General features: G+C 40.4%; 2 long non-coding RNA genes across 7 annotated transcripts in view; one reads left to right on the top strand and one right to left on the bottom strand.

Moving 5' to 3' along the window:
• The window catches only part of LOC123372800, a 51,994-nt gene that overhangs the window by 10,466 nt on the left and 20,591 nt on the right, over nt 1-20,937 (bottom strand). For both annotated transcript variants that reach the window (XR_006580456.1, XR_006580457.1), the window contains 2 exons: nt 2,410-2,498; nt 1,324-1,391 (listed from right to left, as the gene is read on the bottom strand). This is a non-coding gene — a long non-coding RNA (uncharacterized LOC123372800). The remainder of the gene's footprint in view (nt 1-1,323; nt 1,392-2,409; nt 2,499-20,937) is intronic.
• LOC123372798 overlaps nt 1-20,937 on the top strand; it is a 48,417-nt gene that overhangs the window by 8,703 nt on the left and 18,777 nt on the right. For 4 of the 5 annotated variants that reach the window (XR_006580451.1, XR_006580453.1, XR_006580454.1 and 1 more), the window contains 2 exons: nt 5,736-5,829; nt 9,448-9,588. This is a non-coding gene — a long non-coding RNA (uncharacterized LOC123372798). The remainder of the gene's footprint in view (nt 1-5,735; nt 5,830-9,447; nt 9,589-20,937) is intronic. The other variant, XR_006580455.1, reaches the window with a different exon arrangement.

Here is a 20,937-nt window from a genome sequence, read left to right as displayed (position 1 = left end):
GAAAAATCTAGCGTTTGGTTGTTACATACAATGGTCACTCCATTTGTATATTCATTATGCACATTAAACAGTCAAACATATTCCTTCAAGTAAATATGCGTATCTTAATTTGTTCTGCTGAAAGAGAGACAACTATCAGAAATGGCAATAAAAGTCACATAATGAAATAAGAATACTAGAAAATCCAAGGATTTTAGTATGGTCCATTATTCATTCAGTTCCTGGCAGCTTTTATGATTACAAATCACTTGATTGACTAACTAGACATTCACAAAGTGAATTATGAATCAGGTTCATTTTTCCTGGTTGATAGTTGGTACATGTTGTAACTCTTCCACTTTGTGATATATCAAGTTCTTGTAACAGTAATAAGAGATATAATCAACTCTTTATTTCAGGACAAATAAATTGCCTTTTCAAAAATGAAATGTGGTTGCTAACGTTTTAACAGTGTGGAATGTAATTCCTTCCTGCTATTTTCTGAACAGTATCTGCTATGATGACATAGCTTTTAAGTAGTTGACTTTGCTAAAATTATTTTAACAGTCATATACCTTCAGAACCATGTACACTGACCTCAGTGGACATTCTGCACTTGGACTGCAGTTGCCCTTTTACTTGTAACAAGCACGTCTAAAACATCTAATCACTGGGCCACATTTTGCTTATTTTGGCTCCATGTAAGGTACAGATTGGGACTCAGTCGGCCCAAAGAATTTGAAAGGAATAACCCCCCTCTCTTTCTCTCTCATACACAATCAAATTTTTTGAGGAAATGTTTTTTGTCAATTTACTTTTCAGAAAATCCAACTGTGGTATCTTGTTTTAAAAAATGATGACTACAATACTTCAAATTTATTAAACAGCTTTTATGGGATTATTTTTTATTCCTGATTACATCATGAGTATAGATTATCAACCACTCTATTCATTTTAAAATGGTGATTTAGAGCACAATCCTAAATAAGATGTTTATAACAATTTTAACTACTCTGCTTTAATTAAGGGAGTAATGGGCTTAGAAATAAGATTTAAGGGTTGAGCAAGGGGGTAAAAATCAAAGCTCTCCAAGTTTTAACATTAAGTGGAATAAGTGACTGTCCAGAATCGAAGGGGGGCAGATCAAAAGTCAAGATAATGGTTTCAAGTATAAAATTCACTTTCATTTGGTCCATCTGCTTGTCTCCCATGGAAATCAGTGTGGAGTATGGTGAGATGAAGCAAGTACATTGGTTAAACAAGGAAAGGGAAATTGATTGTAACATTTCAGCGGTCATAAGTAGGAAAAGGTGTGGTACATGAAGGAATAAGGAAGATACCTACCAAAATGTAGTGCAACTATGCTCAACATCATTGCATCCACTGCTGTGCTTGAGTACAGAAGAATGGTTCTATAAGATTCAATGAGATTTATTTCATCACTACTCTGTTGAACCCCATAATGAGCCACCGCTTAGCGATTTTCAATGATTACTGCTATGTTTGTGATGTGCTGGGTATCCAACACTGTGTGTATGCCTTTCTAATTTCCACTGTGTTCCCTGCACATACATTACAGGTTAGTGCTCTTCAGCATGGCATAAACTTTGCTAAGCTGTTCCTCTTACTGTTTCTGTGGTTTTCATTGGTGATTAATTCAGTGCAATTCTTTTGCTGAAAGATTCTTTGCTTCTGGCCATTCCCCTTTTGGCAACTTGTGTGTGTTGTCTCTCTATATTGTGCTGTCCTCAGGGGCAGCTCCAGGCCCCAGCAAGCCAAGCATGTCTCCCAGGAGCCGCAGGACCAGCGGACCCTCCGCAGGCACATCTGCGGGAGATCCACCGGAGCCATGGGACTGGCAACTGGCAGAGCGCCCCCTGCGGCGTGCCGCCGAGCTTGAGGCGGCAAAATGGCTAGAGCCGCCCCCTGGCTGTGCTGTTCCTTAGCATACTGGTTATGAAAACAGGAACTTAACACTTAGGTATCTGTAACTTGTGTGAGTGGTTTACTATTTCTTTTCCTATTAGCTCATTGCAAACTTCTTGGCTTTGTGGCATGCAGCCAATAAGAGCATAAGGTCTTTTGGCTGGCTTATTTATACTGGCCACTTTTGACCTCTTAATTTGTGTACTCTGAAGGTGTATACAAGGAAGTTACTCCTTGGACACGTATCTCCAAAATTTCCCATTCTTCTCACCCTTGTTTCCTACTGTGCAGGATCATGGGAATTCCCATGAACATGTAAAACAAACAGCAGAATTTAAATTTAAACATAATGACTCAGGTCAAACACTTGCTCACTTAAATATCCAAAACCACACTAAATTCTGCTCCCATTTGCATCTGTGTAAATCTGGAGCAACTCCATGGCTTCTACTGAGTTATTTTGGATTTGCACTGGTGTAAAAGAATAGAACTGGTATCACGTACCTGGTGCAGAAGATGCATCTAAGAGCAAAAATCTTTTTTTCCAGTCTCCATTTCACACAAAGTGCTACCAGTGACATCACTGGAGAATTCTGCATAGGGAATGAATGCAGAATATGAAATAGAGATTTACACTGCAGATACAAGAGAATTTTGCCTTAAATTTTTAATCTCTTTTACCATATATTCATAGTCAAGTTTATATAATTGATATGAAAAAGTGATGGAACTAGGCCATCTCAATGCAGATTTAGTAATAGCTGTGTTTTAAAATGTGCTGTACATGTAGCGGTGGGTAACATTCCAGTTACGTGGTGCCAGATCATTAGTGCTGATTCTCTACACTAGTAGCTGAGAAGTGTCCTAAGCCCTGGAAATCCCCAGAGCTGTTATTAGTCATGCTAGTTAGATCAGCCTTTAGGCTACTCTAATTTGGGCCAGGACGAACTGGCACCTGGAAGATTGAGATTGCAGAGGGGGAAGACACGAATGTGGTGCAAAGTTTAGGCCCTGTGCTAAGCACAGCTCAACCAAACCCAGTGGTCAAGCCCTGGGAAGGAGACAAGGAATGCAAGGTACCTACAACTAGATAGACAAATGTAGCCCAGGACAGAGAATAAAGTACAAAACAGTCCCAGGAAACCACGTTACATGTATTATCCTGGCCACTTTTGTTTCTTAAAATGTTACAACTTTGGTTTGCAAGTTAGAGCAACCTACATCAAGGCACTACGCAGACTAGTCTAGATCACCCTGGGACTCACTGACATTGGTATGTCTTGGACATATGCTTGCTTTATAGCACTTTTTTGGATACAAGAATATTTTGTCTTGGCTCTGAGAATTTTCCAGGTTGCACTACATAATGATTCCAAAGGTCTGAAACACCATAGACTTCAAAGGGAGGCAGAGAGAACAAGAGAGATGACATGGGACACAGCAACTCTTGGGGTCCAAACAGAAGAACATAAAAATGCATTTTACTTTGATCAAAGAGGCTAATGGTTCATAAAAACACAAATGTTATGTCTGTTATTTAGTAAGTGAGAGCTTAATTTATTTAGCTCTTTTTCCTCCAAGTTTAATAATTTTAATTATTTTTAATGAAGAAAACAACCCCTCCCAACCCAAGAAATTCTTATACAGTATCAACAGAAATCCAAGTGTCAGAACTTGGAATTCCCACAAAGTGTATACAAAGCAGAAAGTTAACTACATTAAGCTTGGTCAGAGATTTTCCAGAAACACCATCATATGTTTTTGGAACTTTCATATTTGTCATTTAAATGACATGTGATCTTTGCTGAGTGTGCCAAATCACTGAGGCCTGAATACCATTCAATAATGTTAAGAACTGGAAATCAGAAAACAAAATTAATCAATTATTTTCCTGGCAATCATTCAAGCCTTGAGTATAAATATTACTTCAAGCTCTTTGTTGATATCCAGAACATTTTGTATATCTACAGTAGGAGATTCTGGAATCTAATGGGAAAACCCTGAATATTGTTAAGATGAGATGCTGATTTATTTTGTCCCACATGGGAAGAAGTACAAGGTAGTATCAGGGCATATCTATTAACTGGATTCCTTCTGCAAAATTTTAGCACATTATTTTTGAAGATTTTGAACCTGTGCATCCTACCAAGCATTTAGCAGATTTAAAATGGGATTTTCTTCAAAATAAATCTCAGTCTCAACATTCAGGGTACTGGACAATCCTCAAGTGGTTTTAGGAGTCAGAGGGAGATGGGAGGCATCTTGTTTGAGAAAAGAAAGGACCAGGAATGGAGAGGATTTCTAATGGGGATAGGCAGTGGAGAAGGATGAAGGACTTTCTTTTCTCCTGCCTCAGTTTGGATTCTAAAGACTTAGTATACTTGTACGGAAGTTTCTAACAACAAATAAAATGACATTTTAATTTGTGAGGGTTGGTAGCACATTGGAAAGTGTAGCCCTGGTATAAACTCCCCACATCTGCATGTGTCCCTGTCTGTTGGAATAATTATCTCATTAACTAACAAATACTCCTATATTTAAGTTAGTCTGCGGGAGACTTTCTGCTAAGCTGGTAGATTTACTGCAAGTTCTGCTCCTAATTTTCTTGTTTGCATTACAATTCCAGTTCTGATCCCAGACTTTTTTTGATTCGACAACTATTTTTTCCCTCTTCAGCCCTGAACAAGAGGAAGGATACACCATATTGCAGATTATACTGTTTACAAAGGAGTGAACTATGTTAGGGCATTTCTTTCAATATTTTATGCACACAAAAAAGGACCAAATTCAAAGTCAGATCCCTTTACACTTACTTGCAGATGTATAAAGGAACTTAAGCTGCAGTCACTGACTCTTTAAGGAGCCACAAGATAGTGTAAAGCTGGGGACCAGTCTGCTTTTATCTGCACATTCTCACAGCTTTCTGTTAGTTGCTCTTGTTGCTAGACTCCTTTCTACTTGTCTCCCTGGAGTGTGAGTTTCACCAGAGGCCCTAGGCTTTCCTACACTCCGATGCTGTGGGCTAAATTCATAGGTGATGTGGTGGTGTAAGTTACTTGTTGGTAAATGGGTGTGTCTCTAAGGGCCCGATTCTGCACTTGATAGTCTAACAAACAGCCCCATTGATAATAAGGGTTAAGAATAAGGTTGCAGAATCAAGCCTTAATGGACCATGTGTGCCTAGCTCTTACTCAGCCACAGAGTGGATTAACCCTGTCCCCCATTTAGTCAAATAAAGGCTGCTCAGACTCCAACTCCAACTGCAGAATGAGAGCAGGGCTGCTAACCCCTGAGCAAGGGCGGTGGTGCAAGAATGAGGTGTGGGAGAAGCCTGGACTCTGTTCCCCCCTACTTGCCAACCAGAATAGTTGGTGGGCAAACAGGGCACTTCGGTGCATCTGGAAAAGGGGTGAGGTAGTTTACTCCCTGCTAGAGCAAGGGGAGGAATGCATCTCTCCTTCCTGCAGCTCCTGTTGGGGTGGCTCAGGGATGGGCCTGCAGTTCTAAGGAAGTAATTTGAAGTAAGTTGAAGTAATATACATGTTGACGGGGCTGAAGGAAAGTGCAAGTCACAAGGAATTGACTCCCCTCTCAACATGGCCACTGCCTTCAGCAGCAGCTATGAACTGCAATACCCATTGTTAAAAGAGGAGGCCTAAAGGCCAAACTCAAAAACGCATGCCCAATTGCACACTTACATTCAATGTATAAGTTGGCCTCTCAGACATTGGTTCTATAAGCCTTATTTCAGTAATTACTGTTTCTTTAAGACATGTAGTCTCTGGAGGGATAACTTCTGTCATGTTTGAATTCCACTGTCCTTTTCCTAGCATTTCAGGGATGTAATGCAGTACAGGACATTACCACACTCCTTTCTTCTTTGGAGGATTCTCCCCTCAAGACTTCAGTGCCACAGAGGGAAGGGTAATGTTTACTGATCTTCTACTATTAACACATTTGTTAAAAAGGGATCAGGATTGATTATTTTCATCTTGACATGCAAAGAGTCAGACTGTGCCCTTGGCTTGATCTCAGGGTATGAACTGACAATATCAGCAGAAGATGCAGAGGCAGCAGCTTTTTGGATATCATACATGGCAGGCACATAGTGTTCTAACACACAGAAATTGCTCTAGCAAGGTGTACACACTATAGTCCCTATAGGAATAATAAAAAGAGTTTCTCATGCATTTGACGTATTCACATACCACGTTCAGCTCTGTGCAGAATCAGCTGAACATTATGTGTAACCTATGATTTTTACTACTGTTCAGTGATCTACCCTCCGCCATGCCAAAGTTCTGGTGTGGAGGAAAGATACAAAATGAACAATTTTAGCAAGTCAGATTAAAAACCTAACTGTGAGACAAGGTGGGTGAGGCAATATCTTTTATTGGACCAACTTCTGCTGGTCAGAGAGACAAGCTTTTGAGCTACACAATGTAGCACGAAAGCTTGTCTCTCTCACCAACAGAAGTTGGTCCAATAAAAGATATTATCTTTCCCACCTTATCTCTGTAATATCCTGGGACTAACATGGCTACAACAGCACTGCATACAAACCTAAATGTAAACATTTCCTAAATTATGTCACTAGATCAGAAGCAGGAAGGATTTTAAAGAATCATCTTTAAATGTTTATGGAGCTATAAATATGGTAGAGTTCTTCCCTCATTTTTACTCCATGCAACCCCACTGAAGTCAATGAAATGGCATGTAAAGCACTACTGCATGTAACTCAGTAGACTAGGCAAATTCAAGACATTGTGTTGTTTACTGTTAACATGAAAGAAAGGATTCAAGAGTCCATTGTGAACCAGAAGAGCATCAGCACTGACTCATTGTTTCTAATTATTATTATATTACTTTTTTCAAACAAAACAACAAAACATCAAGCAATTGGCTCCTGGCTAGTGTCTCAACAAAGCCTCAGGACTCAAATGAGCAACCCAACAAGTAAATGGTTAGTTCAAATGAAAATTATAACAAAGACAAAAATGTCAGCCTGGAAACTGAACTAATAAGGGAAAGAATTTGCATGAAGCTGCTGGCACAATTTTAAACTTTAGTAAGAATAAAGGAGAGCAGAGCTGTGGAAATCAGCTTGTGAAGCTGAGGTAAACAAAAATCCACATTGATCTTTTCTTCATGCAAAGCAAATGAATGAAGATTTCTGAACAATGATGGCTTCCAGTATGATCTTGCATGTTAAAACTTAGGCAGGGTTTGCAGCCCAAAGTGAATTCAGTGAAGAATGACAGTTTAGCAATCCAGCACCAGTTCCAACTAGTCAGATGTTGCTGCTTTTTGGCTTAACTACAGGAAGAATCAGAAGCTCATGGTTTCTGTGACAACACAGGATCAGGTGACCTGGATATGTCCTTCCACGCTGATCTGGATAAATAAATTGGCTGGTTGTAAACAGGATGGCTAAGTATTCTCTCACAAGATTTCAAGTTCACAAAGCATGAGGCAGCAGAGTGAGGAGTCAGAGGTGAAAGGTGATAAGCCATCTTTGGCCTGTTCTTCTGTAGAGCACTGGCTGCTGTTCAGACTGAGATCTTGGAAACAGTCCACTGACAGGCTTCTTGCCAGGGGATTTGTTACAGAGAGAGCATGGCTTAGTCAGGATTTCACTACAAAAATTGTCTTGATTCTTTTGCTCTCTTATTAAAGACACTCTCCCTCCCCCCACCTCCCCAATTATTTATTTAAAAAATATATATATCTGGATGAAACACACACATTCATTTCCCACAGACAACACATTCAGGATGATTTGTTTTTTAGAGATAGAGGCTCAAAAACTATGAATTTATTGTGCAAAGTAATAATTGCAAATTACAGTGGCAAACTGCTTTCCAGAAAAAGAATTAGGATATTCAAATAATTGAAAGGATTGAAAAAAAGACTGGCTGCTATCTTAGGGCTACTGCGGATATTTTTGGAGGTTATATATTTCTGTTCCACCTAAACCACCAGAGGCAACACAAGATATTGTAATTAATGGACCCACCTACTGTCATTCTTGTACTGGGTGGTAAGACCTGGTGTGTATTGAAGTGCAGGAAGGGCTTCATGTAGTAAAAGTTGATATGTCCTTTTAGAGTTGTTTTTTGGCTTAGAAGTACATCAACAAATTCATTGACCCTGATCTCAGGGCCTGGCCTGGCCCAGGACCAATGAGGTGAGTGGGGGAGGTATAAATGTGAATGTCACCTTTGTTCTCCTGCGATCCCTCAGGGCTGCTTTAATTCATGCCAGGAGTAACACCCTCAAGGGTCTGTTGTACTATCCAGAGATTGGTGGAGCATTCCAGCCACACCTCCAGCATACACCCCAATCCCTGTCACTGGCAAGACTGGGAGCTACACCATCTTTAACATAAATCAGTGATTCCCCTACTGGTTTGGCTGTTTCAGGGAGGTACATGGCCTCAATCCTGCAAAGGTGAAAGATCCCAGAGCTCAGGCTCCAGCCTGAGCCCAAATGTCTACACAGCGGATTTTTAGCCTTGCAGCTCAAGCCTTGTGAGCCCGAGTCAGCTGATCTGGGCCAGCTGTAGGTCTTTTATCCCTGTGTAGACTTTTGTGATGCCAAAGCAGCAGAAAGGGGTCTTAGAAGGTTAGAGCCCTCTGAACATAGCCTTATTTGCTTTGTTGGATCTTCACATTGTCAGGGTTGCAATCAAGGTCTTACCTCTCTGCTGCTGTGGAGTAATTTGCATCACTGACACATGTGCCCCATTAGGAAGTACTCTAGTAAATTGAAGTCTCCAGGATAGTTGAGATTGTGGTTAATTATGGGAAAAATAAAGATATGTGCTTGTACACCCTGTAAGTAACACTCCTAATAGTAATGCTCTAATTCATAGGCATAGCGCCATTAGAAAGGGGTAGAGCTTATTAAATTGAAGTTATGCAGTGACATTTTCTACATATCTAGCATAGAAGAATTGTAGACTGAGCAGAAAATTGGGATTCAGGTGCTCCCAAGATCCATTCCTGGCTCGAACACAGACTCTGAAGCCTTGGCAAGTCCTCATGGCTCCATCTCCACTAGGGCAAATTTCGTAAGAATTTCCCTCCATTGCTAACACCAGTATTAGCAATTTTGGGAGCCTTGGTGTAGCTAGGATGCCAGCTGCTGTACACATTTAAACACAATGCATCTAACCTTGCTTTGGAATAGGCTTAATCTTATGTAGATAGGGGCTTACACCCATTTTACTAAGACACAGAATTTAATAATATTTCCTTCCCTCCCTCCGAGGAGTGAAGTGATTTAATATTCGTAAGATGCTTTGAAGATTAAAGTGCTACATGTTATTACAAGTGCAAAGAATGTATTTTTTTCCCTACCACCCATCTTTTCCATTCAAGTTACTTCTACCAAAGGAACTCAGTTTCACCATGGGGGGAAAAATAAAAATCACAGAAAAAGGGATGGGCAGCCTTGGTTCAGATATGTAAAACATTAATATTAAGCCAATAAATATATTTTCCTTATGGAACAATGAATTTTATTTTGATTTTTAAACAGAGCTATGCGGAGACTGTCCAGTTCACTGACTACTCCATGGAACTCAAGAACAACGGTCATTAGAAAGGATAAAGGGAAGCAATCTGTAGCCTCCTCTCTCCCCACCACCCCCTGCAGTTTCTCATCTCAATAGGCACACAGGTAAACATACTCCTTTTGTATGACAACATATCTCCAAGATAATGACAAACTGTATTTCTTAATTGTTGTTAACCTTGCTTTATTCTTAATCTTTCCAATCAGGACAGGAAAAATACCAGTCTTCTCATTTAAAACAAAACCTGAAGCAGAAATTAGGATACTGCAAGATTAGATCAATCTAAATAGATGATATATATACCATATATAGAGCTGTGCCACTCATTAGGTGCATCATGGGAATGGTAAACCAGGGTCATCCCTAAGGGGGTGTGGGACCCGGGGAGGAAGTGACGAATCCATCACTTCCGGGACCAACCACTCCTGGTGCTGGCCAATTGCATCAGCAGCTGTGTGCCCCCCCTGTCCCAAAGCGCAGGGCCTGGAGCGATTGCCCCAATTTGCCATGCCCAAGGGATGGCTCTGGTAATCACTATCTTCTGAAGCATTGGGTGTTAGCCACTGCTGAAACTGTGTTACCATACTTGATGGACCAATGTATTGATTTGGTATGGAAAATTCTAAGTTCCTATTATCTTTTAAGGAGAACAGAAGATCAAAGGACTATAGCACCAGCGGTGATGCTAAAATCCTAGGAGAATGCAAAGATTTTTGGGATGTGTGTTTATATGGCCCCCTACCACTGTTGCCTGGGAGTGCTTCACAAACCTTAGGGAATGTTCACTGCCCAGCACAGCACAGCAGGCTGTGTGTGTGTGTGTGTGTGTGTGTGTGTGTGTGTGTGTGTGTGTGAAATGTACATTGCACCCTGTTAAAGGTGCAGCAGAGATTGCTGCACTGTGGACTCCTACACCCTACCAGCATGCACTGTTTTCTCTTTTGCCTCTCAGTGTGGCTGTGGCTTACAAAAATGATTAGAGGTACAGAGACTTCTATATGAGGAGAGACAGAGAAGATTGGGACTGCTCAGTTTAGAGAGGGGATCAGCCAAAGGGGAAATGATAGAAGTATACAAGATAGTGAATAGTATTGAGAAGGCAAGTCTGGCTCCCACATTTACCCACTTAAGATGTCATTTAATGAAACAGAAAGGTAACAAATTTAAAACCGATAACAGGAAATATACACACGCAGCACAATTAACCTGTTGAACTCATTGCCACTAGATATAACTGAGACCAAGAGAGGAGTAGGATAAAAAAAAAAAAGATAAAACATTTATATGGGAAATTAAAACCACCCACAGTTACATTAGATAGGACATGTTAGTCCACTTTTTCTCTGTATGTCTCAAATCAGAGAGCTAAGACCATCAGTAGAGCAGGGAGGGTAAGAAAATGCCATGCTTCAAGTTTTGGGATGAAGTCATTAGCTCTTTCAAGATAAACAGAGAACCCTGAACTCTGGTAAATAAGGAAGGTCTGAGTTTCAAATATTTTGTTTTTTATTGTGTTTTTTGGATTGTTTTTGGTCTACATGGACCATAAAAATAAAAAATGGAATAGATCTGTTAAATCATGTAAATGTAGGAGTTAGTCCCTGGCTGTGATGTATCACTCATAAGACTGAGATTAGATTAAAACGTAAATTGCCTCTTGTCCTGTGGTCTCTTCTTCCTGACCCCTGAGAAATAAAATCACAGTCTCTTCTATTTTCCAAGAAATGGTGAACGCTCTATTCTACCTCCCAAGAAATATGACTCTCCCCTGAATATGACACCACTTCTCACTCACCTGCCCTCTGTAGTTTGTGCTAGTTTTCTATCTGCATCTTCAGCCATTTTTCCCCCCAAGAGAAGGAGATGTGAAAGCTTTCTGTTTCCTCCTGTTCGTCCTACGGGATGGAGGCATCATGTGCATCCACTCAGGAGGAAGCTGTCTGAACATCTCCCGTTGTCCCCCGGAAGAGGGGACTCCAATCTCCACAACCCCTTTAACTGCAAACTTTGTCCCCAGTGGGTCTCTCTGCAATTTTATCCTTCAACCATTTTACCCTGTCTCTCTTCTATCCCTGAGGATGTTCACTCTGTGACTCCCACCCAAACTCCAGCCTTCTCTCTCTTCTATGTCTGTCCCTAGGACTCCATCTGTGTGAGTGTCTGTTAGTTGAAATCCCTTTTCTTAGGGATATAATAGGGTAACTTCCCCCCATTCCTCTCACTCAGATACCCAAAGCTATTTCCCAATTGAATCTTTCTTCCCCAGGGAAGTCTTTCCCCAGATACCTCTTTGCCCACCCCATCTTTGCCTTGCTCCTTCTGGATCTCTCTGGATTCATTCTGTGCTGCTCCATGTACCCCTGTAGACTGAGGACTCATCTGAACCTTGATGGGTGAAAGGAAGCTGACTCCAGCTCTTACTTGGAATACAAGACCCTGTGTTCCATGCTACCCAACTCAAATGCTAGTCCCTGCTGTTACCAAGAAGGGATGATGCTGAGTCAGTGCAAGGAGACCAAACACAATAATAGGCTTGCAATATATCTATTCTATTACTGGTTTAGGAACTTAAACAGATTTTTAATTACAGTCTAGCTATGTCTGTCAAAAAAATTTCCAGTTTACTTTTAGAATCAGCAAATCACTAACCCGTGTCCTCATGTGCAGAGTAACTACCACATGATCTTTACATGAGGACTGCGTGATCCTTTGAGGTTCCGAGTGCCCTCAACTCTCACTGAAGCAAATGAGAGCTGAGGATGCTCAGCACTTTGTGCGATCAAGACTGTAGTAAGGTTCTCAGTTAAATCCTGATTTTACTAGTACAAATACATCAACTGTATTTAGTCGTCAATGATGACTAATAATTCCAGAGCCATTTTCTTTGCTCTTGGTTTATAATTTGTAAATGTTACTTTATTACTGTTTTACAAAAGTATAAGCAGTGTTGCAAGAAGGCTTCGTTTTGGCAAATTAAACCTGCAGTGGGATTTCTAATGCAGGCATTCATCCTGTGGGATTACACATCATCGTTTTGTGGAATTATTTCTGACATTTCATCCGTCATCCAGTCAGAATAACTAAACAAACCAGTGCTGTTCTCCTCTACTCAAAGAGCAACTTTTCGAGAGCCTTCCCACGGAAAAAATATAATGATTATTGCTATCAAATTATGCTTGCAGAAGCAGAAAGGAAAAAAATTCTACACCAGTCAAGGCAAAAGAGCTATTGTACACCAATAATGTACCTTGGGAATCATTTAAATAAAATGTATTAGGCCAGATCTTTAGCTGGTAAAAACTGGCAATGGAGATATGTCAGTTTACACCAGCTAAGATTAGGTAAATAGAACCTAGGATTTGGATGCGCTATCATTGAAATCAATGGCAAAATTCCCATTGAATTAAATAGGGGCAGGATAGGACCCCAAATGACCACTTTTTGTCTTTTGTTTAAACAAATTTCATTTTTAAACCATGAGAGAGATAAATAGGTTATCAACACAGCTTCTCATCCTCTGTATTTACCAGGGTCTTTTTTAAAATATAGAATACATGTCTTGGAGGCCAACTTGTTTAGTTCAACCATGTCACTCCAGGAAAAATATGATCTAAACTACATTAGTTGTGATGTTTAAATATCAGAGCACCAGTGAATGAAAAGTGCAGTGTAGCTCATTATTAGTGTATAATGCCTTCTTAATCTATATTAAAAAACATACATCCAATAGGTCTCAGATTGGTTTCTCCACTCTGTAGAGATCTCCAAGGATATATATTGCAATTACATGAGTTATTTTTTGCCCTTTAATAACTAATATAATGTGCTTTGAAGTAATGTGGTCTCACACTGAAATCTACAATCAGACACCTAAACTAACAGAAAAGGTAAAACCGTCACAAAAGAGAATTTGGAGACGGAAGTATATAATCAGATAAAGGAGAAGAAAGTTTTGAAAAGGATTGCAGAGGAGTAACAGGAGATATTACTAGTGTGTTTCTTACTTCATTGTTGTTTTCTTTTAGTAAAAGTTCTATCAGCTGGGGAGAGTTGCTCTCCTCTTTGAAGCTAGCTCTTGTTTCTCTGAAATCAGATTCCTTATTCCCAGGGCTCCACTCTGCAATGCCAGCACAAACATACACCAGCAGCTGCACAGAGCTTTAAAGAGTTAGCAAGAAGCTATCAAAAAATTACTTATTCCATTTTAGATCCATGTCCATGATTTTAACTTAGTAGGTTTGAAGTTTGGGGAATGGGTAGAAAAAAAAAAGTCACACAGTTTGAAATAATAAATAAACAGTTTGAAAACGTATACACATGAAGAATAAAAAGCGAAATGCATCTACATTTAATTAGAAAGATAATATCCATAGGTGAGAATAACAAGATAAATCCCATCCCTCCACTACCTACACACATTGTGAATAAAGCTATGTAGAATGTTCCAGATTAGATTAGATTAGGCCAGTGCCTGCCTTCTTTCTATAGCCTAATCAGGCAAGCAGGTGCAAGTCCAGCTATTTCTGCATTTTGACAGCACTGTGTGTAGTTAGAGACCAGATTCATCCATGGTGTAGGTCCTTTAAAGTCAATAGAGCTATACTGTAGATGAATTTGGTCCATAGAATTGGATGAATGAAGGAGCTAAATTTGAAATTCATGCATTGCTCCCCAAATTCTATCTTTTTTCATTGAACCAGAATTGACTCAGACTTTAAGGTCAGACGGGACTGTCATGATCAACTAATCTGATCTCCTACACATTGCAGGCTACAGAATCTCACCCACCCATTCCTGAAATAGACCCTATCCTCTGACTGAGTTACTGAAGTCCTCAAATCATGGTTTAAAGACTTGAAGTTACCAAGAATTCACCATTTACACTAGTTTAAACCTGCAAGTGAACTGTGCCCCATACTGCAGAGGAAGGCGACCCTCCCCGCCTCCCTCCCAGGTCTCTGCCAGTCATACCTGGGAAAAAAATTCCTTCCCAACCCCAAATATGATGATCAGTTAGACCCTGAGCATGTGGGCAAGACCCACCAAACAGATATGTGGGAAAAAATTCTCTGTAATAACTCAGAGCTCTCTTCATTTAATGTCCCATATCCAGTCACTGGCAGTTGCCTGTGGGCCAAATGCCATTGTTGTAAGTCCCATCATACCATCCCCACCAGACATTTATCAAGCTCAGTCTTGAAGCCAGTTAGGTTTTTTGCCCTCACTTGGAAGGCTGTTCCAGAACTTCACTCCTCTGATGGTTAGAAACCTTCGCCTAATTTTGAGCCTAAACTTGTAGATGGCCAGTTTATACCCATTTGTTCTTGTGTCCACATGGGTGCTTAAATAACTCTTCTCCCTCCCTGGTATTTATCCCTCTGATTTATGTATAGAGAGCAATCATATCTCCCCTGAGCTTTCTTTTGGTTAGGCTAACCAAGCCAAGCTCTTTGAGTCTCCTCTTATAAGGTAGGTTTTCCATTCCTCAGATCATACTAGTAGCCCTTCTCTGTGCCTGTTCTAGTTTGAATTCATCTTTCTTAAACATGGGAGACCAGAAATGCACACTGTATTCCAGATGAGGTCTCACCAGCCTTGTGTAATGGTACTAACGCTTCCCTGTCTCTACTGCAAATACCTGACCTGAGGCCAGTGGAGCTGGAACGATGTTTATGTTTATATTACTTCAAGCCAGGAGGCAGCACCCCCACCATCCTTAGTTCCAGCACCTATGCCTGATGCATCCTAGAACTGCATTAGCCTTTTTCATGGCCATATCACCTTGAGGGCTCAGAATCATCCTGTGATCAACCAGTACACCCAGGTCTTTCTTTTCCTCTGTCGCTTTCACCTGATAAGCCCCTCGCATATAGCAAAAATTCTTGCTGTTAGTCCCTAAATGCATGAACTTGTACTATTAAATTTCATCCCATTTCTATTACTGCAATTTACAAGGTCATCCAGGATCTTCTTGTGTGATACTCTGGTCCTCCTCAGTATTGGCAATACCTCCCAAAATTGTACTGATTTCTGACATTTTGTGTGTGAAAATGTGTTTGGATTTTAAATTTGTATATATCCGTTTGGCCTAAGTATATGTATGTGAAAAACCATTAAGAAAAATCACAAAAAATAAACCAGCAGGATCTGAACTGTCTTCATCTAGGATGTCTCTCCGCATCCAGGTTAATAAATAATGCTCCACATTGCCCCAAACATACCTTCCAGAACTCACCCCTTCGCAAAAACCTTGAAGAACAGATCAGCCTTTCTGTTTGCCCTGAATGTGTCCTAAAGACCAATAGCTCTCTTGAACTATGCATGCTCTTCATGTAACATTCAGATATCGCAGGAAAACAAAGACATAGATGTGATTTTTGTGGCAAGTAATTTAGAAGTCTCAGCTATCAGCTTTAAGATGTCTTATTCCCAACCCTTAACCCCACTAAATGGAATTTAATAATATTTTGTGATTTTTTTCCTAGACAAAAACTATCCAATCCCCCTCTTCAGTGGAGGCAGGACTTTTCATATGTACATTTATAGATGCTTGACTGTCACTGAACACAGAACTTTATGATATGTTCATATGTGGCAGGTGTGAAACTGTAGGCTGGCTAACTGCCCCACAGTTTTGGTTTGGGGGAATTCCGTAAAGAATCACCCCCCCCCCAAAACAACAAAAAAACAACCCAACCAACCAAACAAAAAACCCAATGAGATGCCTGTGGTGAGTCTTATTTCCAGGTGACCATTGGGAGTGCCTGAATTTCATTACCACCAAGTCCAATATCCTTGTGAGAAAGATCACTTGAACTATTCAATTGATTTATAACCCGGCACCTCATCTATCCTCCTTTATTAGCCAACATATACGTGCATGCAATTGATTAAATGTGTCCATTGCTAGAATGTCAGAAAATTATTCTGTAGAACAAGAGAACCTTAGGCCACCACAGCATGAGCTTGATCCTGCAATCCTTCCACAAGTGGGTGCCATGGGTTGAGTCTGCAATGAAAACTTTTAGCAATTCTCCCACTAATGGCTTAACCAATGGCACCCAAATGTTACTGGTTCATGTACCACTTACTTAAAAATGGTTGTGAAATGAATGGATGGAACATCAAGGTCATGTACCACTGTTGGACACATACCACAGTCTGGGAATCTTCAGGTCCCAAGACCAATGCAACTCCACTTGTGGAAAACATAGAATCATAGAATATTAGGGTTGGAAAAGACCTCAGGAGGTCATCCAGTCCAATCTCCCACTCAAAGCAGGACCAACACCAACTAAATCATCCCAGCCAAGGATTTGTCAAGCCAGGCCTTAAAAACCTCTAAGGATGGAGATTCCACCACCTCCCTAGGTAATCCTTTCCAGTGCTTCACCACCCACCTAGTGAAATAGTGTTTCCTAATATCCAATCTAGACCTCCTCCACTGTAACTTGAGACCACTGCTTCTTGTTCTGTCATCTGCCTCCACTGAGAACAGCCTAGCTTCATCCTCTTTGGAACCCCCCTTCAGGTAGTTGAAGGTTGCTATCACATTCCCTCTCACTCTTCTCTTCTGCAGACTAAATAATCCCAGTTCCCTCAGCCTCTGCTCGTAAGTCATGTGCCCCAGCCCCCTAATAATTTTCGTTGCCCTCCACTGGACTCTCTCCAGTTTGTCCACATCCCTTCTGTAGTGAGGGAACCAAAACTGGACACAATACTCCAGGTGTGGCCTCACCATTGCCGAATAGAGGGGAATAATCCCTTCCCTCGATCCGCTGGCAATGCTCCTACTAATACAGCCCAATATGCCGTTCACCTTCTTGGCAACAAGGGCACACTGTTGACTCATATCCATAATTCTCATCCACTGTAATCCTGAGATCCTTTTCTGCAGAACTGCTGCCTAGCCAGCATGGTGCATGGGATTCTTAGCGGTGCATGGGATTCTTCCTTCCAAAGTGCAAGACTCTGCACTTGTCCTTGTTGAAACTCATCAGCTTTCTTTTGGCCCAATCCTCCACTTTGTCTAGGTCACTCTGGACCCTATCCCTACCTCCAGCATATCTACCTTTCCCCCCATTTTAGTGTCATTTGCGAACTTGCTGAGGGTGCAGTTCATCCCATCATCCATATTAGTGCAGACTAGGTGCAGGTGTTTTTACCACTATTATTTCTAGTCCTGTTTGGAGCAGATTTGAAATTGCATATCTAGTCAATCAGAGTGTTAATTTCAAAATGTGAATTTTAATCACAGACAACTTAAAATTCACCTCGATGTTGGCTTGTTGCACAAATCATCCAACCTGGGAACAAAAATTATACCACTTGAAGCTAAGTGAAAATTTTGAATAATTGCATCAACACTTTTTCATGTGAATTGTTGCACTGCAGTCAAAGGCTTTCCGTACACTGAGAATGTTTAGCAATTCTCCTCCCATTGGTCTAGCACATACTGGATTCAGGCATGCCATCCTAGGCTGTGCAGAGCTATTGCTAGCATTGGTGGAGCTACTACATCAGCATTGGAAAAATTGCTAAACATTCTTAGCATAGACAAAACAATGGTCTGCACATCATGATCATATTAAGGGCTTTCAGGATTAGGCTTCATATCTGTACAGTAAAGAAATGGTAGAAATAGGAAACAAGTATCAATATAAAACTAAAATGTCCAGACATTTTTCACTGCATACAATATGATACAGTTTAAACTAACACCATCACATTTTAGTATGGCAGTTAAATTGTATAACTCCTAGCCTTTGCAGTTTCAGTTATTGTGGGCCAGATTGTCAAAGGCATGTATGCATCTAAAGATGCAGATAGGTGCCTGGTAGCATCTTCAAAAACACCAAAGCACATTAAAACATGGATCTGGCCCTAGCTGATATACTCTGTCCCATTCCTTATGAAAAAGATGAGGGTCCAGATGAAGGATGCTTTAACCTGCACAAGACAATGATGCTCACAACTCTTTCTGCTGCACCAAGCAGGGCTGAAAGCCAGGCCCAATGCCATCTGCCATAGATCAGTCCCCCACTCCACAAACTGACCCCTGCTAGCAGGTCACCTGCTCCAAAACCTGCAAATGTTATTATATAACTCCAAATAGCACCCTCCCCACAGCCAGACCTCCTGGGTGCTGAGAGAAGGCAATAAACAAAGAATGCAATATGGGTTGTGAGAAAATGCCTCAGATGTCAAACAGAAATTAGTTGAGACCCCCTACTCACCACCCTACTGCCCTCCATTTCCTGAAGGGAAAGATGGGGGAATGAAAAGGAGGCCAAACACTGGGCTCTTGTGCCTGAGAGGAATAATACATGCCTCCAGGAGTGGGGAGAAGAGGGAACTGGGAGCCAGTAAGAACCCACTAATGCGGATTAACCAGCCATTAGGTGTGGCAGTGTCCAGATCATCTTGCCTTCTCCTGAGGCCAGATTGTTAAGGGACCCTCTCCCCTTTGTGATATCTATTGCCTGCTGGGCATGACCAAAACTCTCCCAATAATGGAGGTGGGGCAATTTATTTGTGGGGTGGAGTTGCGCAAATTTATTCAGTGAACAATTCTTGGTCTGCAGATCGTTCTGAGCAGCTCACTGAAGTTGTTAAAAGTTAGCACTTTCTTGGTTAGTTATACAAGCTGTGTGATATTGTTGGTGTACCCTGATTGGGTGGCATATATTTAACCAAAGCTACCAACATTTTTGTATTTGAACATCAAAGTAAAATCCACAATTTAAATATACAATAAAGCAAACAAACAGATTAACTTTTGATAACTGTTTGAGCATCCAAACTTGAAAATAAGCTTTTTGTAAGAACTGGTACTTGGAAAGGAGATTTGCTAGTGTATTTGGGGAAGTTAACAGAAATGGGGAGTGTATGAAGATGAAGTGAATTAGTTTTACTCATTTAAATAAATATTTGAGGAAAGCTCTTCTGGTAAAACATAAAATGTCAGTGATGTGAAAACAGAAGTGGATGGATATACAGCTATGCTAAATAAAAAATAAAAGATGCTCACTACTAAATAAAAAATAAAAGATGCACAGGGCATTTATACCACTCAAATCTTCTTCAAATGGACAATGTCAAGGTAAAAAAAAAACATATTTAAAACAATACTTGCCAATGTTACTAACCCCACAGTTGATTAACACTGAAAGAATTTAAAATTTGTAGTTCAGTGTCTTCATTATTTATTTACTTTGCATGTCACTCAACTTGGAAAGAGAAACTAGACTAGTCAGTTTCACTTTCTGGGGTTCATACATGCGCACAATGCTGTCATGCTTAGTTTTCTAATGCTTTGGGGGAAAATGTGTAAATTAAGAAAAGTGCTTGCGATGCTAACAGACCCCAGTCGTCTGTGGGCAGAATTGAATCTGCGACCTCTGGAGCTTAGTGCATGAGCTAAAAGCCAACTGCTTGTTAGCTAAGGCTGTAGCACAAACTCATTTTCTCTCTCTCTCTAAGTGGTCTTGGTGCCACTAGATGGGACAGAACACCACACCCAGAAGGTGTGTGGGTTACATGTTCATTTAGATTTCCTAATTATTTCTGTTCATTTTTTATAGCTCCTCCTTTCCCCTTCTTAGTATATAATTTGAGTCTAAGTGACTCCACAGTGTCCTTCAGAAATAAGCTTTTGATACTGCACCAGAACACAGAACTGAATTTCCAGCTGTGCCTGTGCTCTATTTGTGCAAATGCAAAAATTGTGAGTGCACATATATGCATCTATATGTTATAGGTGCAACTTAAATGCACACTTTTGCAAATGCTCCTACCTGCATGTATGCAGTGTTAGAAAGGTTGAAGTTCATGCACAGGTATTTGTATCCATAAAATGTGAGTCCATGTTATGTGTAATGACAATTTTGTATATGCACAATTGGAGACAGCAGGTTGACAACTTATCCCATGGTGCCATATTTTGTGTAGTTAGGTACTTTCCATGATATTTCTTGTGAGCAAGCAAAGTCCTTGTAACATAATCCATCTACTTAGATTCTTATGGCGACACCTGTCATTGTAGTACCTAAGTGTCTCCGTAGAGACAATACTGAAAATCCTCAAGAGATAGTAATGGCACTACATTTATGATAACACCTGAGAAGCCTTTACAGGTTGCATATAACAGCTTGTTGCTGTATTCCTTAAAGCCCCTGGAAATCCTTTTGAAGAATTTTGGGCATGCTAGGAAAGCTGGATTGGGCCATAAATCAGTATCAACTCATAACGATACTTTTTAGTATCTTTGGAGTTACTAGGACCTTATCAAAGATCAATATACTTTAAAAAGAAGGTACAGAGCCACTTTATACAACATATACATAAATTTTGGAGGGAATCTTGCGTCTTACATTAACCCTTTCCCACTCTTTAAGAAGATACTATGCTGCAGTGGAAGAGTTCACAAAAAGTCAAGCCGCCAAAGGTGAAAC

The sequence above is a fragment of the Mauremys mutica genome, chromosome 6 (genome assembly GCF_020497125.1).
Source record: "Mauremys mutica isolate MM-2020 ecotype Southern chromosome 6, ASM2049712v1, whole genome shotgun sequence".
NCBI lineage: Eukaryota > Metazoa > Chordata > Testudines > Geoemydidae > Mauremys > Mauremys mutica.
Note: the sequence above shows the minus strand (reverse complement) of the source record. Positions and strands in the feature narration are given on the sequence as shown.